The sequence below is a fragment of the Hyla sarda genome, chromosome 4 (genome assembly GCF_029499605.1).
Source record: "Hyla sarda isolate aHylSar1 chromosome 4, aHylSar1.hap1, whole genome shotgun sequence".
Classification (NCBI taxonomy): domain Eukaryota; kingdom Metazoa; phylum Chordata; class Amphibia; order Anura; family Hylidae; genus Hyla; species Hyla sarda.
In genome coordinates, this window is record NC_079192.1 from 68,859,692 (window position 1) to 68,886,571 (window position 26,880).

Sequence of the window (26,880 nt, forward strand, 5' to 3'; positions counted from 1 at the left end):
ATGTCCAAGTTGCTTGTAAAGTCGATCTCGCAAAAGCCAGATCTGATACTGATCATAGAAAGCACCCTTGTAAAGCAGGCTTGTGAAGCACATGCAAAGCTCTAGTGGCGCAATCGGTCAGCGCGTGGTACTTATATAGCAGTAACTGTTGAGCAATGCCGAGGTTGTGAGTTCGAGCCTCACCTGGAGCATTCTTTTCTAACCTTTATTGTTATATAAAAACTGCAGTAGGGCAGCAAAGTCTTTTACCCGTTTTCCATGTATTGTAAGCAAATTATCAAAACGACACAACAAAAGAAGTTCTCGCTCTCGTCCTAAGAAAGCAGGCACGTTATTAAGATTGTTTTCCCGATTGGAAAACAAACGGTAAAAGACCGGCCTTGATAACTTTTTAACATGAGAATATTTGATTGTAAACTAACTATCATCAAGCTGCATACATCCAGCCCCAGTGGCCTAATGGATAAGGCACTGGCCTCCTAAGCCAGGGATTGTGGGTTCAAGTCCCATCTGGGGTGTATGCTTTCCTTCACTATACCAGGTATCCATCAATGAGTTTTAGTTCAAGATAAAATGTGATTGATTGGCTTCTCTAATGATTCTCTTCCTTGTGAAGTCAATCTTGCAAAATCTGGTACCATGCTTATCATGGAAACAATCCATCTGTAGCCATTCAATGCCTTCTGGCTGCTGTTGGAATGAGACAACAAAGGAAAGCCTCGCTCTTGACAAAAGCAAGCAAGCACACGATTAAGATTGTTTTCCGCATCTAAAGGTATACAGCAAAAGACCATCCTTGATTACTCAATCACAATAGAAATTTTGCTTTTTAAAAAAACATATCATCATGTTTCCCCACAGGTGGCTAGCCCCAGTGGACTCCTAAGCCAGGAATAGTGGGTTCCAGTCCCATCTGGGGTGCTTGCTTTTCTTCCCTCTTTAAGGTAACCAAGGGTGTGTTTTAGTTCTGTTAAATGTGTTCCACTGTCTTCTCTAATAATTCATGTCCAAGTTGCTTGTAAAGTCGATCTCGCAAAAGCCAGATCTGATACTGATCATAGAAAGCACGCTTTTTAAAAAAAAACATATCATCACGTTTCCCCACCGGTGGCTATCCCCAGTGGACTCCTAAGCCAGGGATAGTGGGTTCCAGTCCCATCTGGGGTGCTTGCTTTTCTTCACTCTTTAAGGTAACCAAGGGTGTGTTTTAGTTTTGTTAAATGTGTTCCACTGTCTTCTCTAATAATTCATGTCCAAGTTGCTTGTAAAGTCGATCTCGCAAAAACCAGATCTGATACTGATCATAGAAAGCACGCTTTTTAAAATAACATATCATCACGTTTCCCCACAGGTGGCTAGCCCCAGTGGACTCCTAAGCCAGGGATAGTGGGTTCCAGTCCCATCTGGGGTGCTTGCTTTTCTTCCCTCTTTAAGGTAACAAAGGGTGTGTTTTAGTTTCATTAAATGTGTTCCACTGTCTTCTCTAATAATTCATGTCCAAGTTGCTTGTAAAGTCGATCTCGCAAAAGCCAGATCTGATACTGATCATAGAAAGCACCCTTGTAAAGCAGGCTTGTGAAGCACATGCAAAGCTTCAGTGGCGCAATCGGTCAGCGCGCGGTACTTATAAAGCAGTAACTGTTGAGCAATGCCGAGGTTGTGAGTTCGAGCCTCACCTGGAGCATTCTTTTCTAACCTTTATTGTTATATAAAAACTGCAGTAGGGCAGCAAAGTCTTTTACCCGTTTTCCATGTATTGCAAGCAAATTATCAAAACGACACAACAAAAGAAGTTCTCGCTCTCGTCCTAAGAAAGCAGGCACGTTATTAAGATTGTTTTCCCGATTGGAAAACAAACGCTAAAAGACCAGCCTTGATAACTTTTTAACATGAGAATATTTGATTGTAAACTAACTATCATCATACTGCAAACATCCAGCCCCAGTGGCCTAATGGATAAGGCACTGGCCTCCTAAGCCAGGGATTGTGGGTTCGAGTCCCATCTGGGGTGTATGCTTTCCTTCTCTATACCAGGTATCCATCAATGAGTTTTAGTTCAAGATAAAATGTGATTGATTGGCTTCTCTAATGATTCTCTTCCTTGTGAATTCAATCTTGCAAAATCTGGTACCATGCTTATCATGGAAACAATCCATCTGTAGCCATTCAATGCCTTCTGGCTGCTGTTGGAATGAGACAACAAAGGAAAGCCTCGCTCTTGACGAAAGCAAGCAAGCACACGATTAAAATTGTTTTCCGCATCTAAAGGTAAACAGCAAAAGACCATCCTTGATTACTCAATCACAATAGAAATTTTGCTTTTTAAAAAAACATATCATCATGTTTCCCCACAGGTGGCTAGCCCCAGTGGACTCCTAAGCCAGGGATAGTGGGTTCCAGTCCCATCTGGGGTGCTTGCTTTTCTTCCCTCTTTAAGGTAACCAAGGGTGTGTTTTAGTTCTGTTAAATGTGTTCCACTGTCTTCTCTGATAATTCATGTCCAAGTTGCTTGTAAAGTCGATCTCGCAAAAGCCAGATCTGATACTGATCACAGAAAGCACGCTTTTTAAAAAAAACATATCATCACGTTTCCCCACAGGTGGCTAGCCCCAGTGGACTCCTAAGCCAGGGATAGTTGGTTCCAGTCCCATCTGGGGTGCTTGCTTTTCTTCACTCTTTAAGGTAACCAAGGGTGTGTTTTAGTTTTGTTAAATGTGTTCCACTGTCTTCTCTAATAATTCATGTCCAAGTTGCTTGTAAAGTCGATCTCGCAAAAACCAGATCTGATACTGATCATAGAAAGCACGCTTTTTAAAATAACATATCATCACGTTTCCCCACAGGTGGCTAGCCCCAGTGGACTCCTAAGCCAGGGATAGTGGGTTCCAGTCCCATCTGGGGTGCTTGCTTTTCTTCCCTCTTTAAGGTAACAAAGGGTGTGTTTTAGTTTCATTAAATGTGTTCCACTGTCTTCTCTAATAATTCATGTCCAAGTTGCTTGTAAAGTCGATCTCGCAAAAGCCAGATCTGATACTGATCATAGAAAGCACCCTTGTAAAGCAGGCTTGTGAAGCACATGCAAAGCTCCAGTGGCGCAATCGGTCAGCGCGCGGTACTTATAAAGCAGTAACTGTTGAGCAATGACGAGGTTGTGAGTTCGAGCCTCACCTGGAGCATTCTTTTCTAACCTTTATTGTTATATAAAAACTGCAGTAGGGCAGCAAAGTCTTTTACCCGTTTTCCATGTATTGCAAGCAAATTATCAAAACGACACAACAAAAGAAGTTCTCGCTCTCGTCCTAAGAAAGCAGGCACGTTATTAAGATTGTTTTCCCGATTGGAAAACAAACGCTAAAAGACCAGCCTTGATAACTTTTTAACATGAGAATATTTGATTGTAAACTAACTATCATCATACTGCAAACATCCAGCCCCAGTGGCCTAATGGATAAGGCACTGGCAGGGATTGTGGGTTCAAGTCCCATCTGGGGTGTATGCTTTCCTTCACTATACCAGGTATCCATCAATGAGTTTTAGTTCAAGATAAAATGTGATTGATTGGCTTCTCTAATGATTCTCTTCCTTGTGAAGTCAATCTTGCAAAATCTGGTACCATGCTTATCATGGAAACAATCCATCTGTAGCCATTCAATGCCTTCTGGCTGCTGTTGGAATGAGACAACAAAGGAAAGCCTCGCTCTTGACAAAAGCAAGCAAGCACACGATTAAGATTGTTTTCCGCATCTAAAGGTATACAGCAAAAGACCATCCTTGATTACTCAATCACAATAGAAATTTTGCTTTTTAAAAAAACATATCATCATGTTTCCCCACAGGTGGCTAGCCCCAGTGGACTCCTAAGCCAGGAATAGTGGGTTCCAGTCCCATCTGGGGTGCTTGCTTTTCTTCCCTCTTTAAGGTAACCAAGGGTGTGTTTTAGTTCTGTTAAATGTGTTCCACTGTCTTCTCTAATAATTCATGTCCAAGTTGCTTGTAAAGTCGATCTCGCAAAAGCCAGATCTGATACTGATCATAGAAAGCACGCTTTTTAAAAAAAAACATATCATCACGTTTCCCCACCGGTGGCTATCCCCAGTGGACTCCTAAGCCAGGGATAGTGGGTTCCAGTCCCATCTGGGGTGCTTGCTTTTCTTCACTCTTTAAGGTAACCAAGGGTGTGTTTTAGTTTTGTTAAATGTGTTCCACTGTCTTCTCTAATAATTCATGTCCAAGTTGCTTGTAAAGTCGATCTCGCAAAAACCAGATCTGATACTGATCATAGAAAGCACGCTTTTTAAAATAACATATCATCACGTTTCCCCACAGGTGGCTAGCCCCAGTGGACTCCTAAGCCAGGGATAGTGGGTTCCAGTCCCATCTGGGGTGCTTGCTTTTCTTCCCTCTTTAAGGTAACAAAGGGTGTGTTTTAGTTTCATTAAATGTGTTCCACTGTCTTCTCTAATAATTCATGTCCAAGTTGCTTGTAAAGTCGATCTCGCAAAAGCCAGATCTGATACTGATCATAGAAAGCACCCTTGTAAAGCAGGCTTGTGAAGCACATGCAAAGCTCCAGTGGCGCAATCGGTCAGCGTGCGGTACTTATAAAGCAGTAACTGTTGAGCAATGCCGAGGTTGTGAGTTCGAGCCTCACCTGGAGCATTCTCTTCTAACCTTTATTGTTATATAAAAACTGCAGTAGGGCAGCAAAGTCTTTTACCCGTTTTCCATGTATTGCAAGCAAATTATCAAAACGACACAACAAAAGAAGTTCTCGCTCTCGTCCTAAGAAAGCAGGCACGTTATTAAGATTGTTTTCCCGATTGGAAAATAAACGCTAAAAGACCAGCCTTGATAACTTTTTAACATGAGAATATTTGATTGTAAACTAACTATCATCATACTGCAAACATCCAGCCCCAGTGGCCTAATGGATAAAGCACTGGCCTCCTAAGCCAGGGATTGTGGGTTCGAGTCCCATCTGGGGTGTATGCTTTCCTTCTCTATACCAGGTATCCATCAATGAGTTTTAGTTCAAGATAAAATGTGATTGATTGGCTTCTCTAATGATTCTCTTCCTTGTGAATTCAATCTTGCAAAATCTGGTACCATGCTTATCATGGAAACAATCCATCTGTAGCCATTCAATGCCTTCTGGCTGCTGTTTGAATGAGACAACAAAGGAAAGCCTCGCTCTTGACGAAAGCAAGCAAGCACACGATTAAGATTGTTTTCCGCATCTAAAGGTAAACAGCAAAAGACCATCCTTGATTACTCAATCACAATAGAAATTTTGCTTTTTAAAAAAACATATCATCATGTTTCCCCACAGGTGGCTAGCCCCAGTGGACTCCTAAGCCAGGGATAGTGGGTTCCAGTCCCATCTGGGGTGCTTGCTTTTCTTCCCTCTTGAAGGTAACCAAGGGTGTGTTTTAGTTCTGTTAAATGTGTTCCACTGTCTTCTCTGATAATTCATGTCCAAGTTGCTTGTAAAGTCGATCTCGCAAAAGCCAGATCTGATACTGATCACAGAAAGCACGCTTTTTAAAAAAAACATATCATCACGTTTCCCCACAGGTGGCTAGCCCCAGTGGACTCCTAAGCCAGAGATAGTGGGTTCCAGTCCCATCTGGGATGCTTGCTTTTCTTCCCTCTTTAAGGTAACCAAGGGTGTGTTTTAGTTTCGTTAAATGTGTTCCACTGTCTTCTCTAATAATTCATGTCCAAGTTGCTTGTAAAGTCGATCTCGCAAAAACCAGATCTGATACTGATCATAGAAAGCACGCTTTTTAAAATAACATATCATCGCGTTTCCCCACAGGTGGCTAGCCCTAGTGGACTCCTAAGCCAGGGATAGTGGGTTCCAGTCCCATCTGGGGTGCTTGCTTTTCTTCCCTCTTTAAGGTAACAAAGGGTGTGTTTTAGTTTCATTAAATGTGTTCCACTGTCTTCTCTAATAATTCATGTCCAAGTTGCTTGTAAAGTCGATCTCGCAAAAGCCAGATCTGATACTGATCATAGAAAGCACCCTTGTAAAGCAGGCTTGTGAAGCACATGCAAAGCTCTAGTGGCGCAATCGGTCAGCGCGTGGTACTTATATAGCAGTAACTGTTGAGCAATGCCGAGGTTGTGAGTTCGAGCCTCACCTGGAGCATTCTTTTCTAACCTTTATTGTTATATAAAAACTGCAGTAGGGCAGCAAAGTCTTTTACCCGTTTTCCATGTATTGTAAGCAAATTATCAAAACGACACAACAAAAGAAGTTCTCGCTCTCGTCCTAAGAAAGCAGGCACGTTATTAAGATTGTTTTCCCGATTGGAAAACAAACGGTAAAAGACCGGCCTTGATAACTTTTTAACATGAGAATATTTGATTGTAAACTAACTATCATCAAGCTGCATACATCCAGCCCCAGTGGCCTAATGGATAAGGCACTGGCCTCCTAAGCCAGGGATTGTGGGTTCAAGTCCCATCTGGGGTGTATGCTTTCCTTCACTATACCAGGTATCCATCAATGAGTTTTAGTTCAAGATAAAATGTGATTGATTGGCTTCTCTAATGATTCTCTTCCTTGTGAAGTCAATCTTGCAAAATCTGGTACCATGCTTATCATGGAAACAATCCATCTGTAGCCATTCAATGCCTTCTGGCTGCTGTTGGAATGAGACAACAAAGGAAAGCCTCGCTCTTGACAAAAGCAAGCAAGCACACGATTAAGATTGTTTTCCGCATCTAAAGGTATACAGCAAAAGACCATCCTTGATTACTCAATCACAATAGAAATTTTGCTTTTTAAAAAAACATATCATCATGTTTCCCCACAGGTGGCTAGCCCCAGTGGACTCCTAAGCCAGGAATAGTGGGTTCCAGTCCCATCTGGGGTGCTTGCTTTTCTTCCCTCTTTAAGGTAACCAAGGGTGTGTTTTAGTTCTGTTAAATGTGTTCCACTGTCTTCTCTAATAATTCACGTCCAAGTTGCTTGTAAAGTCGATCTCGCAAAAGCCAGATCTGATACTGATCATAGAAAGTACGCTTTTTAAAAAAAAACATATCATCACGTTTCCCCACCGGTGGCTATCCCCAGTGGACTCCTAAGCCAGGGATAGTGGGTTCCAGTCCCATCTGGGGTGCTTGCTTTTCTTCACTCTTTAAGGTAACCAAGGGTGTGTTTTAGTTTTGTTAAATGTGTTCCACTGTCTTCTCTAATAATTCATGTCCAAGTTGCTTGTAAAGTCGATCTCGCAAAAACCAGATCTGATACTGATCATAGAAAGCACGCTTTTTAAAATAACATATCATCACGTTTCCCCACAGGTGGCTAGCCCCAGTGGACTCCTAAGCCAGGGATAGTGGGTTCCAGTCCCATCTGGGGTGCTTGCTTTTCTTCCCTCTTTAAGGTAACAAAGGGTGTGTTTTAGTTTCATTAAATGTGTTCCACTGTCTTCTCTAATAATTCATGTCCAAGTTGCTTGTAAAGTCGATCTCGCAAAAGCCAGATCTGATACTGATCATAGAAAGCACCCTTGTAAAGCAGGCTTGTGAAGCACATGCAAAGCTCCAGTGGCGCAATCGGTCAGCGCGCGGTACTTATAAAGCAGTAACTGTTGAGCAATGCCGAGGTTGTGAGTTCGAGCCTCACCTGGAGCATTCTCTTCTAACCTTTATTGTTATATAAAAACTGCAGTAGGGCAGCAAAGTCTTTTACCCGTTTTCCATGTATTGCAAGCAAATTATCAAAACGACACAACAAAAGAAGTTCTCGCTCTCGTCCTAAGAAAGCAGGCACGTTATTAAGATTGTTTTCCCGATTGGAAAATAAACGCTAAAAGACCAGCCTTGATAACTTTTTAACATGAGAATATTTGATTGTAAACTAACTATCATCATACTGCAAACATCCAGCCCCAGTGGCCTAATGGATAAGGCACTGGCCTCCTAAGCCAGGGATTGTGGGTTCGAGTCCCATCTGGGGTGTATGCTTTCCTTCTCTATACCAGGTATCCATCAATGAGTTTTAGTTCAAGATAAAATGTGATTGATTGGCTTCTCTAATGATTCTCTTCCTTGTGAATTCAATCTTGCAAAATCTGGTACCATGCTTATCATGGAAACAATCCATCTGTAGCCATTCAATGCCTTCTGGCTGCTGTTGGAATGAGACAACAAAGGAAAGCCTCGCTCTTGACGAAAGCAAGCAAGCACACGATTAAGATTGTTTTCCGCATCTAAAGGTAAACAGCAAAAGACCATCCTTGATTACTCAATCACAATAGAAATTTTGCTTTTTAAAAAAACATATCATCATGTTTCCCCACAGGTGGCTAGCCCCAGTGGACTCCTAAGCCAGGGATAGTGGGTTCCAGTCCCATCTGGGGTGCTTGCTTTTCTTCCCTCTTGAAGGTAACCAAGGGTGTGTTTTAGTTCTGTTAAATGTGTTCCACTGTCTTCTCTGATAATTCATGTCCAAGTTGCTTGTAAAGTCGATCTCGCAAAAGCCAGATCTGATACTGATCACAGAAAGCACGCTTTTTAAAAAAAACATATCATCACGTTTCCCCACAGGTGGCTGGCCCCAGTGGACTCCTAAGCCAGAGATAGTGGGTTCCAGTCCCATCTGGGATGCTTGCTTTTCTTCCCTCTTTAAGGTAACCAAGGGTGTGTTTTATTTTCGTTAAATGTGTTCCACTGTCTTCTCTAATAATTCATGTCCAAGTTGCTTGTAAAGTCGATCTCGCAAAAACCAGATCTGATACTGATCATAGAAAGCACGCTTTTTAAAATAACATATCATCACGTTTCCCCACAGGTGGCTAGCCCTAGTGGACTCCTAAGCCAGGGATAGTGGGTTCCAGTCCCATCTGGGGTGCTTGCTTTTCTTCCCTCTTTAAGGTAACAAAGGGTGTGTTTTAGTTTCATTAAATGTGTTCCACTGTCTTCTCTAATAATTCATGTCCAAGTTGCTTGTAAAGTCGATCTCGCAAAAGCCAGATCTGATACTGATCATAGAAAGCACCCTTGTAAAGCAGGCTTGTGAAGCACATGCAAAGCTCTAGTGGCGCAATCGGTCAGCGCGTGGTAGTTATATAGCAGTAACTGTTGAGCAATGCCGAGGTTGTGAGTTCGAGCCTCACCTGGAGCATTCTTTTCTAACCTTTATTGTTATATAAAAACTGCAGTAGGGCAGCAAAGTCTTTTACCCGTTTTCCATGTATTGTAAGCAAATTATCAAAACGACACAACAAAAGAAGTTCTCGTTCTCGTCCTAAGAAAGCAGGCACGTTATTAAGATTGTTTTCCCGATTGGAAAACAAACGGTAAAAGACCGGCCTTGATAACTTTTTAACATGAGAATATTTGATTGTAAACTAACTATCATCAAGCTGCATACATCCAGCCCCAGTGGCCTAATGGATAACTTTTTAACATGAGAATATTTGATTGTAAACTAACTATCATCAAGCTGCATACATCCAGATTGTGGGTTCAAGTCCCATCTGGGGTGTATGCTTTCCTTCACTATACCAGGTATCCATCAATGAGTTTTAGTTCAAGATAAAATGTGATTGATTGGCTTCTCTAATGATTCTCTTCCTTGTGAAGTCAATCTTGCAAAATCTGGTACCATGCTTATCATGGAAACAATCCATCTGTAGCCATTCAATGCCTTCTGGCTGCTGTTGGAATGAGACAACAAAGGAAAGCCTCGCTCTTGACAAAAGCAAGCAAGCACACGATTAAGATTGTTTTCCGCATCTAAAGGTATACAGCAAAAGACCATCCTTGATTACTCAATCACAATAGAAATTTTGCTTTTTAAAAAAACATATCATCATGTTTCCCCACAGGTGGCTAGCCCCAGTGGACTCCTAAGCCAGGAATAGTGGGTTCCAGTCCCATCTGGGGTGCTTGCTTTTCTTCCCTCTTTAAGGTAACCAAGGGTGTGTTTTAGTTCTGTTAAATGTGTTCCACTGTCTTCTCTAATAATTCATGTCCAAGTTGCTTGTAAAGTCGATCTCGCAAAAGCCAGATCTGATACTGATCATAGAAAGCACGCTTTTAAAAAAAAAACATATCATCACGTTTCCCCACCGGTGGCTATCCCCAGTGGACTCCTAAGCCAGGGATAGTGGGTTCCAGTCCCATCTGGGGTGCTTGCTTTTCTTCACTCTTTAAGGTAACCAAGGGTGTGTTTTAGTTTTGTTAAATGTGTTCCACTGTCTTCTCTAATAATTCATGTCCAAGTTGCTTGTAAAGTCGATCTCGCAAAAACCAGATCTGATACTGATCATAGAAAGCACGCTTTTTAAAATAACATATCATCACGTTTCCCCACAGGTGGCTAGCCCCAGTGGACTCCTAAGCCAGGGATAGTGGGTTCCAGTCCCATCTGGGGTGCTTGCTTTTCTTCCCTCTTTAAGGTAACAAAGGGTGTGTTTTAGTTTCATTAAATGTGTTCCACTGTCTTCTCTAATAATTCATGTCCAAGTTGCTTGTAAAGTCGATCTCGCAAAAGCCAGATCTGATACTGATCATAGAAAGCACCCTTGTAAAGCAGGCTTGTGAAGCACATGCAAAGCTCCAGTGGCGCAATCGGTCAGCGCGCGGTACTTATAAAGCAGTAACTGTTGAGCAATGCCGAGGTTGTGAGTTCGAGCCTCACCTGGAGCATTCTTTTCTAACCTTTATTGTTATATAAAAACTGCAGTAGGGCAGCAAAGTCTTTTACCCGTTTTCCATGTATTGCAAGCAAATTATCAAAACGACACAACAAAAGAAGTTCTCGCTCTCGTCCTAAGAAAGCAGGCACGTTATTAAGATTGTTTTCCCGATTGGAAAACAAACGCTAAAAGACCAGCCTTGATAACTTTTTAACATGAGAATATTTGATTGTAAACTAACTATCATCATACTGCAAACATCCAGCCCCAGTGGCCTAATGGATAAGGCACTGGCCTCCTAAGCCAGGGATTGTGGGTTCAAGTCCCATCTGGGGTGTATGCTTTCCTTCACTATACCAGGTATCCATCAATGAGTTTTAGTTTAAGATAAAATGTGATTGATTGGCTTCTCTAATGATTCTCTTCCTTGTGAAGTCAATCTTGCAAAATCTGGTACCATGCTTATCATGGAAACAATCCATCTGTAGCCATTCAATGCCTTCTGGCTGCTGTTGGAATGAGACAACAAAGGAAAGCCTCGCTCTTGACAAAAGCAAGCAAGCACACGATTAAGATTGTTTTCCGCATCTAAAGGTATACAGCAAAAGACCATCCTTGATTACTCAATCACAATAGAAATTTTGCTTTTTAAAAAAACATATCATCATGTTTCCCCACAGGTGGCTAGCCCCAGTGGACTCCTAAGCCAGGGATAGTGGGTTCCAGTCCCATCTGGGGTGCTTGCTTTTCTTCCCTCTTTAAGGTAACCAAGGGTGTGTTTTAGTTCTGTTAAATGTGTTCCACTGTCTTCTCTGATAATTCATGTCCAAGTTGCTTGTAAAGTCGATCTCGCAAAAGCCAGATCTGATACTGATCACAGAAAGCACGCTTTTTAAAAAAAACATATCATCACGTTTCCCCACAGGTGGCTAGCCCCAGTGGACTCCTAAGCCAGGGATAGTGGGTTCCAGTCCCATCTGGGGTGCTTGCTTTTCTTCACTCTTTAAGGTAACCAAGGGTGTGTTTTAGTTTTGTTAAATGTGTTCCACTGTCTTCTCTAATAATTCATGTCCAAGTTGCTTGTAAAGTCGATCTCGCAAAAACCAGATCTGATACTGATCATAGAAAGCACGCTTTTTAAAATAACATATCATCACGTTTCCCCACAGGTGGCTAGCCCCAGTGGACTCCTAAGCCAGGGATAGTGGGTTCCAGTCCCATCTGGGGTGCTTGCTTTTCTTCCCTCTTTAAGGTAACAAAGGGTGTGTTTTAGTTTCATTAAATGTGTTCCACTGTCTTCTCTAATAATTCATGTCCAAGTTGCTTGTAAAGTCGATCTCGCAAAAGCCAGATCTGATACTGATCATAGAAAGCACCCTTGTAAAGCAGGCTTGTGAAGCACATGCAAAGCTCCAGTGGCGCAATCGGTCAGCGCGCGGTACTTATAAAGCAGTAACTGTTGAGCAATGCCGAGGTTGTGAGTTCGAGCCTCACCTGGAGCATTCTTTTCTAACCTTTATTGTTATATAAAAACTGCAGTAGGGCAGCAAAGTCTTTTACCCGTTTTCCATGTATTGCAAGCAAATTATCAAAACGACACAACAAAAGAAGTTCTCGCTCTCGTCCTAAGAAAGCAGGCACGTTATTAAGATTGTTTTCCCGATTGGAAAACAAACGCTAAAAGACCAGCCTTGATAACTTTTTAACATGAGAATATTTGATTGTAAACTAACTATCATCATACTGCAAACATCCAGCCCCAGTGGCCTAATGGATAAGGCACTGGCCTCCTAAGCCAGGGATTGTGGGTTCAAGTCCCATCTGGGGTGTATGCTTTCCTTCACTATACCAGGTATCCATCAATGAGTTTTAGTTTAAGATAAAATGTGATTGATTGGCTTCTCTAATGATTCTCTTCCTTGTGAAGTCAATCTTGCAAAATCTGGTACCATGCTTATCATGGAAACAATCCATCTGTAGCCATTCAATGCCTTCTGGCTGCTGTTGGAATGAGACAACAAAGGAAAGCCTCGCTCTTGACAAAAGCAAGCAAGCACACGATTAAGATTGTTTTCCGCATCTAAAGGTATACAGCAAAAGACCATCCTTGATTACTCAATCACAATAGAAATTTTGCTTTTTAAAAAAACATATCATCATGTTTCCCCACAGGTGGCTAGCCCCAGTGGACTCCTAAGCCAGGAATAGTGGGTTCCAGTCCCATCTGGGGTGCTTGCTTTTCTTCCCTCTTTAAGGTAACCAAGGGTGTGTTTTAGTTCTGTTAAATGTGTTCCACTGTCTTCTCTAATAATTCATGTCCAAGTTGCTTGTAAAGTCGATCTCGCAAAAGCCAGATCTGATACTGATCATAGAAAGCACGCTTTTTAAAAAAAAACATATCATCACGTTTCCCCACCGGTGGCTATCCCCAGTGGACTCCTAAGCCAGGGATAGTGGGTTCCAGTCCCATCTGGGGTGCTTGCTTTTCTTCACTCTTTAAGGTAACCAAGGGTGTGTTTTAGTTTTGTTAAATGTGTTCCACTGTCTTCTCTAATAATTCATGTCCAAGTTGCTTGTAAAGTCGATCTCGCAAAAACCAGATCTGATACTGATCATAGAAAGCACGCTTTTTAAAATAACATATCATCACGTTTCCCCACAGGTGGCTAGCCCCAGTGGACTCCTAAGCCAGGGATAGTGGGTTCCAGTCCCATCTGGGGTGCTTGCTTTTCTTCCCTCTTTAAGGTAACAAAGGGTGTGTTTTAGTTTCATTAAATGTGTTCCACTGTCTTCTCTAATAATTCATGTCCAAGTTGCTTGTAAAGTCGATCTCGCAAAAGCCAGATCTGATACTGATCATAGAAAGCACCCTTGTAAAGCAGGCTTGTGAAGCACATGCAAAGCTCCAGTGGCGCAATCGGTCAGCGCGCGGTACTTATAAAGCAGTAACTGTTGAGCAATGCCGAGGTTGTGAGTTCGAGCCTCACCTGGAGCATTCTCTTCTAACCTTTATTGTTATATAAAAACTGCAGTAGGGCAGCAAAGTCTTTTACCCGTTTTCCATGTATTGCAAGCAAATTATCAAAACGACACAACAAAAGAAGTTCTCGCTCTCGTCCTAAGAAAGCAGGCACGTTATTAAGATTGTTTTCCCGATTGGAAAATAAACGCTAAAAGACCAGCCTTGATAACTTTTTAACATGAGAATATTTGATTGTAAACTAACTATCATCATACTGCAAACATCCAGCCCCAGTGGCCTAATGGATAAGGCACTGGCCTCCTAAGCCAGGGATTGTGGGTTCGAGTCCCATCTGGGGTGTATGCTTTCCTTCTCTATACCAGGTATCCATCAATGAGTTTTAGTTCAAGATAAAATGTGATTGATTGGCTTCTCTAATGATTCTCTTCCTTGTGAATTCAATCTTGCAAAATCTGGTACCATGCTTATCATGGAAACAATCCATCTGTAGCCATTCAATGCCTTCTGGCTGCTGTTGGAATGAGACAACAAAGGAAAGCCTCGCTCTTGACGAAAGCAAGCAAGCACACGATTAAGATTTTTTTCCGCATCTAAAGGTAAACAGCAAAAGACCATCCTTGATTACTCAATCACAATAGAAATTTTGCTTTTTAAAAAAACATATCATCATGTTTCCCCACAGGTGGCTAGCCCCAGTGGACTCCTAAGCCAGGGATAGTGGGTTCCAGTCCCATCTGGGGTGCTTGCTTTTCTTCCCTCTTGAAGGTAACCAAGGGTGTGTTTTAGTTCTGTTAAATGTGTTCCACTGTCTTCTCTGATAATTCATGTCCAAGTTGCTTGTAAAGTCGATCTCGCAAAAGCCAGATCTGATACTGATCACAAAAAGCACGCTTTTTAAAAAAAACATATCATCACGTTTCCCCACAGGTGGCTAGCCCCAGTGGACTCCTAAGCCAGAGATAGTGGGTTCCAGTCCCATCTGGGATGCTTGCTTTTCTTCCCTCTTTAAGGTAACCAAGGGTGTGTTTTAGTTTCGTTAAATGTGTTCCACTGTCTTCTCTAATAATTCATGTCCAAGTTGCTTGTAAAGTCGATCTCGCAAAAACCAGATCTGATACTGATCATAGAAAGCACGCTTTTTAAAATAACATATCATCACGTTTCCCCACAGGTGGCTAGCCCTAGTGGACTCCTAAGCCAGGGATAGTGGGTTCCAGTCCCATCTGGGGTGCTTGCTTTTCTTCCCTCTTTAAGGTAACAAAGGGTGTGTTTTAGTTTCATTAAATGTGTTCCACTGTCTTCTCTAATAATTCATGTCCAAGTTGCTTGTAAAGTCGATCTCGCAAAAGCCAGATCTGATACTGATCATAGAAAGCACCCTTGTAAAGCAGGCTTGTGAAGCACATGCAAAGCTCTAGTGGCGCAATCGGTCAGCGCGTGGTACTTATATAGCAGTAACTGTTGAGCAATGCCGAGGTTGTGAGTTCGAGCCTCACCTGGAGCATTCTTTTCTAACCTTTATTGTTATATAAAAACTGCAGTAGGGCAGCAAAGTCTTTTACCCGTTTTCCATGTATTGTAAGCAAATTATCAAAACGACACAACAAAAGAAGTTCTCGCTCTCGTCCTAAGAAAGCAGGCACGCTATTAAGATTGTTTTCCCGATTGGAAAACAAACGGTAAAAGACCGGCCTTGATAACTTTTTAACATGAGAATATTTGATTGTAAACTAACTATCATCAAGCTGCATACATCCAGCCCCAGTGGCCTAATGGATAAGGCACTGGCCTCCTAAGCCAGGGATTGTGGGTTCAAGTCCCATATGGGGTGTATGCTTTCCTTCACTATACCAGGTATCCATCAATGAGTTTTAGTTCAAGATAAAATGTGATTGATTGGCTTCTCTAATGATTCTCTTCCTTGTGAAGTCAATCTTGCAAAATCTGGTACCATGCTTATCATGGAAACAATCCATCTGTAGCCATTCAATGCCTTCTGGCTGCTGTTGGAATGAGGCAACAAAGGAAAGCCTCGCTCTTGACAAAAGCAAGCAAGCACACGATTAAGATTGTTTTCCGCATCTAAAGGTATACAGCAAAAGACCATCCTTGATTACTCAATCACAATAGAAATTTTGCTTTTTAAAAAAACATATCATCATGTTTCCCCACAGGTGGCTAGCCCCAGTGGACTCCTAAGCCAGGGATAGTGGGTTCCAGTCCCATCTGGGGTGCTTGCTTTTCTTCCCTCTTTAAGGTAACCAAGGGTGTGTTTTAGTTCTGTTAAATGTGTTCCACTGTCTTCTCTAATAATTCATGTCCAAGTTGCTTGTAAAGTCGATCTCGCAAAAGCCAGATCTGATACTGATCATAGAAAGCACGCTTTTTAAAAAAAAACATATCATCACGTTTCCCCACCGGTGGCTATCCCCAGTGGACTCCTAAGCCAGGGATAGTGGGTTCCAGTCCCATCTGGGGTGCTTGCTTTTCTTCACTCTTTAAGGTAACCAAGGGTGTGTTTTAGTTTTGTTAAATGTGTTCCACTGTCTTCTCTAATAATTCATGTCCAAGTTGCTTGTAAAGTCGATCTCGCAAAAACCAGATCTGATACTGATCATAGAAAGCACGCTTTTTAAAATAACATATCATCACGTTTCCCCACAGGTGGCTAGCCCCAGTGGACTCCTAAGCCAGGGATAGTGGGTTCCAGTCCCATCTGGGGTGCTTGCTTTTCTTCCCTCTTTAAGGTAACAAAGGGTGTGTTTTAGTTTCATTAAATGTGTTCCACTGTCTTCTCTAATAATTCATGTCCAAGTTGCTTGTAAAGTCGATCTCGCAAAAGCCAGATCTGATACTGATCATAGAAAGCACCCTTGTAAAGCAGGCTTGTGAAGCACATGCAAAGCTCTAGTGGCGCAATCGGTCAGCGCGTGGTACTTATATAGCAGTAACTGTTGAGCAATGCCGAGGTTGTGAGTTCGAGCCTCACCTGGAGCATTCTTTTCTAACCTTTATTGTTATATAAAAACTGCAGTAGGGCAGCAAAGTCTTTTACCCGTTTTCCATGTATTGCAAGCAAATTATCAAAACGACACAACAAAAGAAGTTCTCGCTCTCGTCCTAAGAAAGCAGGCACGTTATTAAGATTGTTTTCCCGATTGGAAAACAAACGGTAAAAGACCGGCCTTGATAACTTTTTAACATGAGAATATTTGATTGTAAACTAACTATCATCAAGCTGCATACATCCAGCCCCAGTGGCCTAATGGATAAGGCACTGGCCTCCTAAGCCAGGGATTGTGGGTTCAAGTCCCATCTGGGGTGTATGCTTTCCTTCACTATACCAGGTATCCATCAATGAGTTTTAGTTCAAGATAAAATGTGATTGATTGGCTTCTCTAATGATTCTCTTCCTTGTGAAGTCAATCTTGCAAAATCTGGTACCATGCTTATCATGGAAACAATCCATCTGTAGCCATTCAATGCCTTCTGGCTGCTGTTGGAATGAGACAACAAAGGAAAGCCTCGCTCTTGACAAAAGCAAGCAAGCACACGATTAAGATTGTTTTCCGCATCTAAAGGTATACAGCAAAAGACCATCCTTGATTACTCAATCACAATAGCAATTTTGCTTTTTAAAAAAACATATCATCATGTTTCCCCACAGGTGGCTAGCCCCAGTGGACTCCTAAGCCAGGAATAGTGGGTTCCAGTCCCATCTGGGGTGCTTGCTTTTCTTCCCTCTTTAAGGTAACCAAGGGTGTGTTTTAGTTCTGTTAAATGTGTTCCACTGTCTTCTCTAATAATTCATGTCCAAGTTGCTTGTAAAGTCGATCTCGCAAAAGCCAGATCTGATACTGATCATAGAAAGCACGCTTTTTAAAAAAAAACATATCATCACGTTTCCCCACCGGTGGCTATCCCCAGTGGACTCCTAAGCCAGGGATAGTGGGTTCCAGTCCCATCTGGGGTGCTTGCTTTTCTTCCCTCTTTAAGGTAACAAAGGGTGTGTTTTAGTTTCATTAAATGTGTTCCACTGTCTTCTCTAATAATTCATGTCCAAGTTGCTTGTAAAGTCGATCTCGCAAAAGCCAGATCTGATACTGATCATAGAAAGCACCCTTGTAAAGCAGGCTTGTGAAGCACATGCAAAGCTCCAGTGGCGCAATTGGTCAGCGCGCGGTACTTATAAAGCAGTAACTGTTGAGCAATGCCAAGGTTGTGAGTTCGAGCCTCACCTGGAGCATTCTTTTCTAACCTTTATTGTTATATAAAAACTGCAGTAGGGCAGCAAAGTCTTTTACCCGTTTTCCATGTATTGCAAGCAAATTATCAAAACGACACAACAAAAGAAGTTCTCGCTCTCGTCCTAAGAAAGCAGGCACGTTATTAAGATTGTTTTCCCGATTGGAAAACAAACGCTAAAAGACCAGCCTTGATAACTTTTTAACATGAGAATATTTGATTGTAAACTAACTATCATCATACTGCAAACATCCAGCCCCAGTGGCCTAATGGATAAGGCACTGGCCTCCTAAGCCAGGGATTGTGGGTTCGAGTCCCATCTGGGGTGTATGCTTTCCTTCTCTATACCAGGTATCCATCAATGAGTTTTAGTTCAAGATAAAATGTGATTGATTGGCTTCTCTAATGATTCTCTTCCTTGTGAATTCAATCTTGCAAAATCTGGTACCATGCTTATCATGGAAACAATCCATCTGTAGCCATTCAATGCCTTCTGGCTGCTGTTGGAATGAGACAACAAAGGAAAGCCTCGCTCTTGACGAAAGCAAGCAAGCACACGATTAAGATTGTTTTCCGCATCTAAAGGTAAACAGCAAAAGACCATCCTTGATTACTCAATCACAATAGAAATTTTGCTTTTTAAAAAAACATATCATCATGTTTCCCCACAGGTGGCTAGCCCCAGTGGACTCCTAAGCCAGGGATAGTGGGTTCCAGTCCCATCTGGGGTGCTTGCTTTTCTTCCCTCTTGAAGGTAACCAAGGGTGTGTTTTAGTTCTGTTAAATGTGTTCCACTGTCTTCTCTGATAATTCATGTCCAAGTTGCTTGTAAAGTCGATCTCGCAAAAGCCAGATCTGATACTGATCACAGAAAGCACGCTTTTTAAAAAAAACATATCATCACGTTTCCCCACAGGTGGCTGGCCCCAGTGGACTCCTAAGCCAGAGATAGTGGGTTCCAGTCCCATCTGGGATGCTTGCTTTTCTTCCCTCTTTAAGGTAACCAAGGGTGTGTTTTATTTTCGTTAAATGTGTTCCACTGTCTTCTCTAATAATTCATGTCCAAGTTGCTTGTAAAGTCGATCTCGCAAAAACCAGATCTGATACTGATCATAGAAAGCACGCTTTTTAAAATAACATATCATCACGTTTCCCCACAGGTGGCTAGCCCTAGTGGACTCCTAAGCCAGGGATAGTGGGTTCCAGTCCCATCTGGGGTGCTTGCTTTTCTTCCCTCTTTAAGGTAACAAAGGGTGTGTTTTAGTTTCATTAAATGTGTTCCACTGTCTTCTCTAATAATTCATGTCCAAGTTGCTTGTAAAGTCGATCTCGCAAAAGCCAGATCTGATACTGATCATAGAAAGCACCCTTGTAAAGCAGGCTTGTGAAGCACATGCAAAGCTCTAGTGGCGCAATCGGTCAGCGCGTGGTAGTTATATAGCAGTAACTGTTGAGCAATGCCGAGGTTGTGAGTTCGAGCCTCACCTGGAGCATTCTTTTCTAACCTTTATTGTTATATAAAAACTGCAGTAGGGCAGCAAAGTCTTTTACCCGTTTTCCATGTATTGTAAGCAAATTATCAAAACGACACAACAAAAGAAGTTCTCGTTCTCGTCCTAAGAAAGCAGGCACGTTATTAAGATTGTTTTCCCGATTGGAAAACAAACGGTAAAAGACCGGCCTTGATAACTTTTTAACATGAGAATATTTGATTGTAAACTAACTATCATCAAGCTGCATACATCCAGCCCCAGTGGCCTAATGGATAACTTTTTAACATGAGAATATTTGATTGTAAACTAACTATCATCAAGCTGCATACATCCAGATTGTGGGTTCAAGTCCCATCTGGGGTGTATGCTTTCCTTCACTATACCAGGTATCCATCAATGAGTTTTAGTTCAAGATAAAATGTGATTGATTGGCTTCTCTAATGATTCTCTTCCTTGTGAAGTCAATCTTGCAAAATCTGGTACCATGCTTATCATGGAAACAATCCATCTGTAGCCATTCAATGCCTTCTGGCTGCTGTTGGAATGAGACAACAAAGGAAAGCCTCGCTCTTGACAAAAGCAAGCAAGCACACGATTAAGATTGTTTTCCGCATCTAAAGGTATACAGCAAAAGACCATCCTTGATTACTCAATCACAATAGAAATTTTGCTTTTTAAAAAAACATATCATCATGTTTCCCCACAGGTGGCTAGCCCCAGTGGACTCCTAAGCCAGGAATAGTGGGTTCCAGTCCCATCTGGGGTGCTTGCTTTTCTTCCCTCTTTAAGGTAACCAAGGGTGTGTTTTAGTTCTGTTAAATGTGTTCCACTGTCTTCTCTAATAATTCATGTCCAAGTTGCTTGTAAAGTCGATCTCGCAAAAGCCAGATCTGATACTGATCATAGAAAGCACGCTTTTAAAAAAAAAACATATCATCACGTTTCCCCACCGGTGGCTATCCCCAGTGGACTCCTAAGCCAGGGATAGTGGGTTCCAGTCCCATCTGGGGTGCTTGCTTTTCTTCACTCTTTAAGGTAACCAAGGGTGTGTTTTAGTTTTGTTAAATGTGTTCCACTGTCTTCTCTAATAATTCATGTCCAAGTTGCTTGTAAAGTCGATCTCGCAAAAACCAGATCTGATACTGATCATAGAAAGCACGCTTTTTAAAATAACATATCATCACGTTTCCCCACAGGTGGCTAGCCCCAGTGGACTCCTAAGCCAGGGATAGTGGGTTCCAGTCCCATCTGGGGTGCTTGCTTTTCTTCCCTCTTTAAGGTAACAAAGGGTGTGTTTTAGTTTCATTAAATGTGTTCCACTGTCTTCTCTAATAATTCATGTCCAAGTTGCTTGTAAAGTCGATCTCGCAAAAGCCAGATCTGATACTGATCATAGAAAGCACCCTTGTAAAGCAGGCTTGTGAAGCACATGCAAAGCTCCAGTGGCGCAATCGGTCAGCGCGCGGTACTTATAAAGCAGTAACTGTTGAGCAATGCCGAGGTTGTGAGTTCGAGCCTCACCTGGAGCATTCTTTTCTAACCTTTATTGTTATATAAAAACTGCAGTAGGGCAGCAAAGTCTTTTACCCGTTTTCCATGTATTGCAAGCAAATTATCAAAACGACACAACAAAAGAAGTTCTCGCTCTCGTCCTAAGAAAGCAGGCACGTTATTAAGATTGTTTTCCCGATTGGAAAACAAACGCTAAAAGACCAGCCTTGATAACTTTTTAACATGAGAATATTTGATTGTAAACTAACTATCATCATACTGCAAACATCCAGCCCCAGTGGCCTAATGGATAAGGCACTGGCCTCCTAAGCCAGGGATTGTGGGTTCAAGTCCCATCTGGGGTGTATGCTTTCCTTCACTATACCAGGTATCCATCAATGAGTTTTAGTTTAAGATAAAATGTGATTGATTGGCTTCTCTAATGATTCTCTTCCTTGTGAAGTCAATCTTGCAAAATCTGGTACCATGCTTATCATGGAAACAATCCATCTGTAGCCATTCAATGCCTTCTGGCTGCTGTTGGAATGAGACAACAAAGGAAAGCCTCGCTCTTGACAAAAGCAAGCAAGCACACGATTAAGATTGTTTTCCGCATCTAAAGGTATACAGCAAAAGACCATCCTTGATTACTCAATCACAATAGAAATTTTGCTTTTTAAAAAAACATATCATCATGTTTCCCCACAGGTGGCTAGCCCCAGTGGACTCCTAAGCCAGGGATAGTGGGTTCCAGTCCCATCTGGGGTGCTTGCTTTTCTTCCCTCTTTAAGGTAACCAAGGGTGTGTTTTAGTTCTGTTAAATGTGTTCCACTGTCTTCTCTGATAATTCATGTCCAAGTTGCTTGTAAAGTCGATCTCGCAAAAGCCAGATCTGATACTGATCACAGAAAGCACGCTTTTTAAAAAAAACATATCATCACGTTTCCCCACAGGTGGCTAGCCCCAGTGGACTCCTAAGCCAGGGATAGTGGGTTCCAGTCCCATCTGGGGTGCTTGCTTTTCTTCACTCTTTAAGGTAACCAAGGGTGTGTTTTAGTTTTGTTAAATGTGTTCCACTGTCTTCTCTAATAATTCATGTCCAAGTTGCTTGTAAAGTCGATCTCGCAAAAACCAGATCTGATACTGATCATAGAAAGCACGCTTTTTAAAATAACATATCATCACGTTTCCCCACAGGTGGCTAGCCCCAGTGGACTCCTAAGCCAGGGATAGTGGGTTCCAGTCCCATCTGGGGTGCTTGCTTTTCTTCCCTCTTTAAGGTAACAAAGGGTGTGTTTTAGTTTCATTAAATGTGTTCCACTGTCTTCTCTAATAATTCATGTCCAAGTTGCTTGTAAAGTCGATCTCGCAAAAGCCAGATCTGATACTGATCATAGAAAGCACCCTTGTAAAGCAGGCTTGTGAAGCACATGCAAAGCTCCAGTGGCGCAATCGGTCAGCGCGCGGTACTTATAAAGCAGTAACTGTTGAGCAATGCCGAGGTTGTGAGTTCGAGCCTCACCTGGAGCATTCTTTTCTAACCTTTATTGTTATATAAAAACTGCAGTAGGGCAGCAAAGTCTTTTACCCGTTTTCCATGTATTGCAAGCAAATTATCAAAACGACACAACAAAAGAAGTTCTCGCTCTCGTCCTAAGAAAGCAGGCACGTTATTAAGATTGTTTTCCCGATTGGAAAACAAACGCTAAAAGACCAGCCTTGATAACTTTTTAACATGAGAATATTTGATTGTAAACTAACTATCATCATACTGCAAACATCCAGCCCCAGTGGCCTAATGGATAAGGCACTGGCCTCCTAAGCCAGGGATTGTGGGTTCAAGTCCCATCTGGGGTGTATGCTTTCCTTCACTATACCAGGTATCCATCAATGAGTTTTAGTTTAAGATAAAATGTGATTGATTGGCTTCTCTAATGATTCTCTTCCTTGTGAAGTCAATCTTGCAAAATCTGGTACCATGCTTATCATGGAAACAATCCATCTGTAGCCATTCAATGCCTTCTGGCTGCTGTTGGAATGAGACAACAAAGGAAAGCCTCGCTCTTGACAAAAGCAAGCAAGCACACGATTAAGATTGTTTTCCGCATCTAAAGGTATACAGCAAAAGACCATCCTTGATTACTCAATCACAATAGAAATTTTGCTTTTTAAAAAAACATATCATCATGTTTCCCCACAGGTGGCTAGCCCCAGTGGACTCCTAAGCCAGGAATAGTGGGTTCCAGTCCCATCTGGGGTGCTTGCTTTTCTTCCCTCTTTAAGGTAACCAAGGGTGTGTTTTAGTTCTGTTAAATGTGTTCCACTGTCTTCTCTAATAATTCATGTCCAAGTTGCTTGTAAAGTCGATCTCGCAAAAGCCAGATCTGATACTGATCATAGAAAGCACGCTTTTTTAAAAAAAACATATCATCACGTTTCCCCACCGGTGGCTATCCCCAGTGGACTCCTAAGCCAGGGATAGTGGGTTCCAGTCCCATCTGGGGTGCTTGCTTTTCTTCACTCTTTAAGGTAACCAAGGGTGTGTTTTAGTTTTGTTAAATGTGTTCCACTGTCTTCTCTAATAATTCATGTCCAAGTTGCTTGTAAAGTCGATCTCGCAAAAACCAGATCTGATACTGATCATAGAAAGCACGCTTTTTAAAATAACATATCATCACGTTTCCCCACAGGTGGCTAGCCCCAGTGGACTCCTAAGCCAGGGATAGTGGGTTCCAGTCCCATCTGGGGTGCTTGCTTTTCTTCCCTCTTTAAGGTAACAAAGGGTGTGTTTTAGTTTCATTAAATGTGTTCCACTGTCTTCTCTAATAATTCATGTCCAAGTTGCTTGTAAAGTCGATCTCGCAAAAGCCAGATCTGATACTGATCATAGAAAGCACCCTTGTAAAGCAGGCTTGTGAAGCACATGCAAAGCTCCAGTGGCGCAATCGGTCAGCGCGCGGTACTTATAAAGCAGTAACTGTTGAGCAATGCCGAGGTTGTGAGTTCGAGCCTCACCTGGAGCATTCTCTTCTAACCTTTATTGTTATATAAAAACTGCAGTAGGGCAGCAAAGTCTTTTACCCGTTTTCCATGTATTGCAAGCAAATTATCAAAACGACACAACAAAAGAAGTTCTCGCTCTCGTCCTAAGAAAGCAGGCACGTTATTAAGATTGTTTTCCCGATTGGAAAATAAACGCTAAAAGACCAGCCTTGATAACTTTTTAACATGAGAATATTTGATTGTAAACTAACTATCATCATACTGCAAACATCCAGCCCCAGTGGCCTAATGGATAAGGCACTGGCCTCCTAAGCCAGGGATTGTGGGTTCGAGTCCCATCTGGGGTGTATGCTTTCCTTCTCTATACCAGGTATCCATCAATGAGTTTTAGTTCAAGATAAAATGTGATTGATTGGCTTCTCTAATGATTCTCTTCCTTGTGAATTCAATCTTGCAAAATCTGGTACCATGCTTATCATGGAAACAATCCATCTGTAGCCATTCAATGCCTTCTGGCTGCTGTTGGAATGAGACAACAAAGGAAAGCCTCGCTCTTGACGAAAGCAAGCAAGCACACGATTAAGATTTTTTTCCGCATCTAAAGGTAAACAGCAAAAGACCATCCTTGATTACTCAATCACAATAGAAATTTTGCTTTTTAAAAAAACATATCATCATGTTTCCCCACAGGTGGCTAGCCCCAGTGGACTCCTAAGCCAGGGATAGTGGGTTCCAGTCCCATCTGGGGTGCTTGCTTTTCTTCCCTCTTGAAGGTAACCAAGGGTGTGTTTTAGTTCTGTTAAATGTGTTCCACTGTCTTCTCTGATAATTCATGTCCAAGTTGCTTGTAAAGTCGATCTCGCAAAAGCCAGATCTGATACTGATCACAAAAAGCACGCTTTTTAAAAAAAACATATCATCACGTTTCCCCACAGGTGGCTAGCCCCAGTGGACTCCTAAGCCAGAGATAGTGGGTTCCAGTCCCATCTGGGATGCTTGCTTTTCTTCCCTCTTTAAGGTAACCAAGGGTGTGTTTTAGTTTCGTTAAATGTGTTCCACTGTCTTCTCTAATAATTCATGTCCAAGTTGCTTGTAAAGTCGATCTCGCAAAAACCAGATCTGATACTGATCATAGAAAGCACGCTTTTTAAAATAACATATCATCACGTTTCCCCACAGGTGGCTAGCCCTAGTGGACTCCTAAGCCAGGGATAGTGGGTTCCAGTCCCATCTGGGGTGCTTGCTTTTCTTCCCTCTTTAAGGTAACAAAGGGTGTGTTTTAGTTTCATTAAATGTGTTCCACTGTCTTCTCTAATAATTCATGTCCAAGTTGCTTGTAAAGTCGATCTCGCAAAAGCCAGATCTGATACTGATCATAGAAAGCACCCTTGTAAAGCAGGCTTGTGAAGCACATGCAAAGCTCTAGTGGCGCAATCGGTCAGCGCGTGGTACTTATATAGCAGTAACTGTTGAGCAATGCCGAGGTTGTGAGTTCGAGCCTCACCTGGAGCATTCTTTTCTAACCTTTATTGTTATATAAAAACTGCAGTAGGGCAGCAAAGTCTTTTACCCGTTTTCCATGTATTGTAAGCAAATTATCAAAACGACACAACAAAAGAAGTTCTCGCTCTCGTCCTAAGAAAGCAGGCACGCTATTAAGATTGTTTTCCCGATTGGAAAACAAACGGTAAAAGACCGGCCTTGATAACTTTTTAACATGAGAATATTTGATTGTAAACTAACTATCATCAAGCTGCATACATCCAGCCCCAGTGGCCTAATGGATAAGGCACTGGCCTCCTAAGCCAGGGATTGTGGGTTCAAGTCCCATATGGGGTGTATGCTTTCCTTCACTATACCAGGTATCCATCAATGAGTTTTAGTTCAAGATAAAATGTGATTGATTGGCTTCTCTAATGATTCTCTTCCTTGTGAAGTCAATCTTGCAAAATCTGGTACCATGCTTATCATGGAAACAATCCATCTGTAGCCATTCAATGCCTTCTGGCTGCTGTTGGAATGAGACAACAAAGGAAAGCCTCGCTCTTGACAAAAGCAAGCAAGCACACGATTAAGATTGTTTTCCGCATCTAAAGGTATACAGCAAAAGACCATCCTTGATTACTCAATCACAATAGAAATTTTGCTTTTTAAAAAAACATATCATCATGTTTCCCCACAGGTGGCTAGCCCCAGTGGACTCCTAAGCCAGGGATAGTGGGTTCCAGTCCCATCTGGGGTGCTTGCTTTTCTTCCCTCTTTAAGGTAACCAAGGGTGTGTTTTAGTTCTGTTAAATGTGTTCCACTGTCTTCTCTAATAATTCATGTCCAAGTTGCTTGTAAAGTCGATCTCGCAAAAGCCAGATCTGATACTGATCATAGAAAGCACGCTTTTTAAAAAAAAACATATCATCACGTTTCCCCACCGGTGGCTATCCCCAGTGGACTCCTAAGCCAGGGATAGTGGGTTCCAGTCCCATCTGGGGTGCTTGCTTTTCTTCACTCTTTAAGGTAACCAAGGGTGTGTTTTAGTTTTGTTAAATGTGTTCCACTGTCTTCTCTAATAATTCATGTCCAAGTTGCTTGTAAAGTCGATCTCGCAAAAACCAGATCTGATACTGATCATAGAAAGCACGCTTTTTAAAATAACATATCATCACGTTTCCCCACAGGTGGCTAGCCCCAGTGGACTCCTAAGCCAGGGATAGTGGGTTCCAGTCCCATCTGGGGTGCTTGCTTTTCTTCCCTCTTTAAGGTAACAAAGGGTGTGTTTTAGTTTCATTAAATGTGTTCCACTGTCTTCTCTAATAATTCATGTCCAAGTTGCTTGTAAAGTCGATCTCGCAAAAGCCAGATCTGATACTGATCATAGAAAGCACCCTTGTAAAGCAGGCTTGTGAAGCACATGCAAAGCTCTAGTGGCGCAATCGGTCAGCGCGTGGTACTTATATAGCAGTAACTGTTGAGCAATGCCGAGGTTGTGAGTTCGAGCCTCACCTGGAGCATTCTT

The 26,880-nt window shown here is 42.0% G+C and overlaps 34 non-coding genes across 34 annotated transcripts; all 34 read left to right on the plus strand.

The window, feature by feature from the left end:
* The first annotated feature begins 98 nt into the window (after positions 1 to 98).
* Positions 99 to 191, plus strand: TRNAI-UAU (transfer RNA isoleucine (anticodon UAU)). Its single transcript is given in 2 exon segments — positions 99 to 136; positions 156 to 191. It is a non-coding gene; the product is annotated as a tRNA-Ile (tRNA).
* A 254-nt stretch (positions 192 to 445) lies between these two features.
* Positions 446 to 518, plus strand: TRNAR-CCU (transfer RNA arginine (anticodon CCU)). Its single transcript has one exon. It is a non-coding gene; the product is annotated as a tRNA-Arg (tRNA).
* A 1,073-nt stretch (positions 519 to 1,591) lies between these two features.
* On the plus strand, positions 1,592 to 1,684 carry TRNAI-UAU (transfer RNA isoleucine (anticodon UAU)). Its single transcript is given in 2 exon segments — positions 1,592 to 1,629; positions 1,649 to 1,684. It is a non-coding gene; the product is annotated as a tRNA-Ile (tRNA).
* A 254-nt stretch (positions 1,685 to 1,938) lies between these two features.
* TRNAR-CCU (transfer RNA arginine (anticodon CCU)) lies at positions 1,939 to 2,011 on the plus strand. The gene has a single exon. It is a non-coding gene; the product is annotated as a tRNA-Arg (tRNA).
* A 1,072-nt stretch (positions 2,012 to 3,083) lies between these two features.
* On the plus strand, positions 3,084 to 3,176 carry TRNAI-UAU (transfer RNA isoleucine (anticodon UAU)). Its single transcript is given in 2 exon segments — positions 3,084 to 3,121; positions 3,141 to 3,176. It is a non-coding gene; the product is annotated as a tRNA-Ile (tRNA).
* A 1,390-nt stretch (positions 3,177 to 4,566) lies between these two features.
* Positions 4,567 to 4,659, plus strand: TRNAI-UAU (transfer RNA isoleucine (anticodon UAU)). Its single transcript is given in 2 exon segments — positions 4,567 to 4,604; positions 4,624 to 4,659. It is a non-coding gene; the product is annotated as a tRNA-Ile (tRNA).
* Positions 4,660 to 4,913: 254 nt separating this feature from the next.
* Positions 4,914 to 4,986, plus strand: TRNAR-CCU (transfer RNA arginine (anticodon CCU)). The gene has a single exon. It is a non-coding gene; the product is annotated as a tRNA-Arg (tRNA).
* A 1,072-nt stretch (positions 4,987 to 6,058) lies between these two features.
* On the plus strand, positions 6,059 to 6,151 carry TRNAI-UAU (transfer RNA isoleucine (anticodon UAU)). The gene is given in 2 exon segments: positions 6,059 to 6,096; positions 6,116 to 6,151. It is a non-coding gene; the product is annotated as a tRNA-Ile (tRNA).
* A 254-nt stretch (positions 6,152 to 6,405) lies between these two features.
* On the plus strand, positions 6,406 to 6,478 carry TRNAR-CCU (transfer RNA arginine (anticodon CCU)). The gene has a single exon. It is a non-coding gene; the product is annotated as a tRNA-Arg (tRNA).
* A 1,073-nt stretch (positions 6,479 to 7,551) lies between these two features.
* TRNAI-UAU (transfer RNA isoleucine (anticodon UAU)) lies at positions 7,552 to 7,644 on the plus strand. Its single transcript is given in 2 exon segments — positions 7,552 to 7,589; positions 7,609 to 7,644. It is a non-coding gene; the product is annotated as a tRNA-Ile (tRNA).
* Positions 7,645 to 7,898: 254 nt separating this feature from the next.
* On the plus strand, positions 7,899 to 7,971 carry TRNAR-CCU (transfer RNA arginine (anticodon CCU)). Its single transcript has one exon. It is a non-coding gene; the product is annotated as a tRNA-Arg (tRNA).
* A 1,072-nt stretch (positions 7,972 to 9,043) lies between these two features.
* On the plus strand, positions 9,044 to 9,136 carry TRNAI-UAU (transfer RNA isoleucine (anticodon UAU)). The gene is given in 2 exon segments: positions 9,044 to 9,081; positions 9,101 to 9,136. It is a non-coding gene; the product is annotated as a tRNA-Ile (tRNA).
* Positions 9,137 to 10,572: 1,436 nt separating this feature from the next.
* TRNAI-UAU (transfer RNA isoleucine (anticodon UAU)) lies at positions 10,573 to 10,665 on the plus strand. The gene is given in 2 exon segments: positions 10,573 to 10,610; positions 10,630 to 10,665. It is a non-coding gene; the product is annotated as a tRNA-Ile (tRNA).
* A 254-nt stretch (positions 10,666 to 10,919) lies between these two features.
* On the plus strand, positions 10,920 to 10,992 carry TRNAR-CCU (transfer RNA arginine (anticodon CCU)). The gene has a single exon. It is a non-coding gene; the product is annotated as a tRNA-Arg (tRNA).
* Positions 10,993 to 12,064: 1,072 nt separating this feature from the next.
* On the plus strand, positions 12,065 to 12,157 carry TRNAI-UAU (transfer RNA isoleucine (anticodon UAU)). Its single transcript is given in 2 exon segments — positions 12,065 to 12,102; positions 12,122 to 12,157. It is a non-coding gene; the product is annotated as a tRNA-Ile (tRNA).
* Positions 12,158 to 12,411: 254 nt separating this feature from the next.
* On the plus strand, positions 12,412 to 12,484 carry TRNAR-CCU (transfer RNA arginine (anticodon CCU)). Its single transcript has one exon. It is a non-coding gene; the product is annotated as a tRNA-Arg (tRNA).
* Positions 12,485 to 13,557: 1,073 nt separating this feature from the next.
* On the plus strand, positions 13,558 to 13,650 carry TRNAI-UAU (transfer RNA isoleucine (anticodon UAU)). The gene is given in 2 exon segments: positions 13,558 to 13,595; positions 13,615 to 13,650. It is a non-coding gene; the product is annotated as a tRNA-Ile (tRNA).
* Positions 13,651 to 13,904: 254 nt separating this feature from the next.
* On the plus strand, positions 13,905 to 13,977 carry TRNAR-CCU (transfer RNA arginine (anticodon CCU)). The gene has a single exon. It is a non-coding gene; the product is annotated as a tRNA-Arg (tRNA).
* A 1,072-nt stretch (positions 13,978 to 15,049) lies between these two features.
* Positions 15,050 to 15,142, plus strand: TRNAI-UAU (transfer RNA isoleucine (anticodon UAU)). Its single transcript is given in 2 exon segments — positions 15,050 to 15,087; positions 15,107 to 15,142. It is a non-coding gene; the product is annotated as a tRNA-Ile (tRNA).
* Positions 15,143 to 15,396: 254 nt separating this feature from the next.
* Positions 15,397 to 15,469, plus strand: TRNAR-CCU (transfer RNA arginine (anticodon CCU)). The gene has a single exon. It is a non-coding gene; the product is annotated as a tRNA-Arg (tRNA).
* A 1,073-nt stretch (positions 15,470 to 16,542) lies between these two features.
* On the plus strand, positions 16,543 to 16,635 carry TRNAI-UAU (transfer RNA isoleucine (anticodon UAU)). The gene is given in 2 exon segments: positions 16,543 to 16,580; positions 16,600 to 16,635. It is a non-coding gene; the product is annotated as a tRNA-Ile (tRNA).
* A 254-nt stretch (positions 16,636 to 16,889) lies between these two features.
* On the plus strand, positions 16,890 to 16,962 carry TRNAR-CCU (transfer RNA arginine (anticodon CCU)). Its single transcript has one exon. It is a non-coding gene; the product is annotated as a tRNA-Arg (tRNA).
* An 829-nt stretch (positions 16,963 to 17,791) lies between these two features.
* On the plus strand, positions 17,792 to 17,884 carry TRNAI-UAU (transfer RNA isoleucine (anticodon UAU)). The gene is given in 2 exon segments: positions 17,792 to 17,829; positions 17,849 to 17,884. It is a non-coding gene; the product is annotated as a tRNA-Ile (tRNA).
* Positions 17,885 to 18,138: 254 nt separating this feature from the next.
* Positions 18,139 to 18,211, plus strand: TRNAR-CCU (transfer RNA arginine (anticodon CCU)). Its single transcript has one exon. It is a non-coding gene; the product is annotated as a tRNA-Arg (tRNA).
* Positions 18,212 to 19,283: 1,072 nt separating this feature from the next.
* Positions 19,284 to 19,376, plus strand: TRNAI-UAU (transfer RNA isoleucine (anticodon UAU)). Its single transcript is given in 2 exon segments — positions 19,284 to 19,321; positions 19,341 to 19,376. It is a non-coding gene; the product is annotated as a tRNA-Ile (tRNA).
* Positions 19,377 to 20,812: 1,436 nt separating this feature from the next.
* Positions 20,813 to 20,905, plus strand: TRNAI-UAU (transfer RNA isoleucine (anticodon UAU)). Its single transcript is given in 2 exon segments — positions 20,813 to 20,850; positions 20,870 to 20,905. It is a non-coding gene; the product is annotated as a tRNA-Ile (tRNA).
* Positions 20,906 to 21,159: 254 nt separating this feature from the next.
* Positions 21,160 to 21,232, plus strand: TRNAR-CCU (transfer RNA arginine (anticodon CCU)). Its single transcript has one exon. It is a non-coding gene; the product is annotated as a tRNA-Arg (tRNA).
* Positions 21,233 to 22,304: 1,072 nt separating this feature from the next.
* TRNAI-UAU (transfer RNA isoleucine (anticodon UAU)) lies at positions 22,305 to 22,397 on the plus strand. The gene is given in 2 exon segments: positions 22,305 to 22,342; positions 22,362 to 22,397. It is a non-coding gene; the product is annotated as a tRNA-Ile (tRNA).
* A 254-nt stretch (positions 22,398 to 22,651) lies between these two features.
* On the plus strand, positions 22,652 to 22,724 carry TRNAR-CCU (transfer RNA arginine (anticodon CCU)). The gene has a single exon. It is a non-coding gene; the product is annotated as a tRNA-Arg (tRNA).
* Positions 22,725 to 23,797: 1,073 nt separating this feature from the next.
* TRNAI-UAU (transfer RNA isoleucine (anticodon UAU)) lies at positions 23,798 to 23,890 on the plus strand. The gene is given in 2 exon segments: positions 23,798 to 23,835; positions 23,855 to 23,890. It is a non-coding gene; the product is annotated as a tRNA-Ile (tRNA).
* A 254-nt stretch (positions 23,891 to 24,144) lies between these two features.
* On the plus strand, positions 24,145 to 24,217 carry TRNAR-CCU (transfer RNA arginine (anticodon CCU)). The gene has a single exon. It is a non-coding gene; the product is annotated as a tRNA-Arg (tRNA).
* A 1,072-nt stretch (positions 24,218 to 25,289) lies between these two features.
* On the plus strand, positions 25,290 to 25,382 carry TRNAI-UAU (transfer RNA isoleucine (anticodon UAU)). The gene is given in 2 exon segments: positions 25,290 to 25,327; positions 25,347 to 25,382. It is a non-coding gene; the product is annotated as a tRNA-Ile (tRNA).
* A 254-nt stretch (positions 25,383 to 25,636) lies between these two features.
* On the plus strand, positions 25,637 to 25,709 carry TRNAR-CCU (transfer RNA arginine (anticodon CCU)). The gene has a single exon. It is a non-coding gene; the product is annotated as a tRNA-Arg (tRNA).
* A 1,073-nt stretch (positions 25,710 to 26,782) lies between these two features.
* On the plus strand, positions 26,783 to 26,875 carry TRNAI-UAU (transfer RNA isoleucine (anticodon UAU)). The gene is given in 2 exon segments: positions 26,783 to 26,820; positions 26,840 to 26,875. It is a non-coding gene; the product is annotated as a tRNA-Ile (tRNA).
* The last annotated feature ends 5 nt before the right edge of the window (positions 26,876 to 26,880 follow it).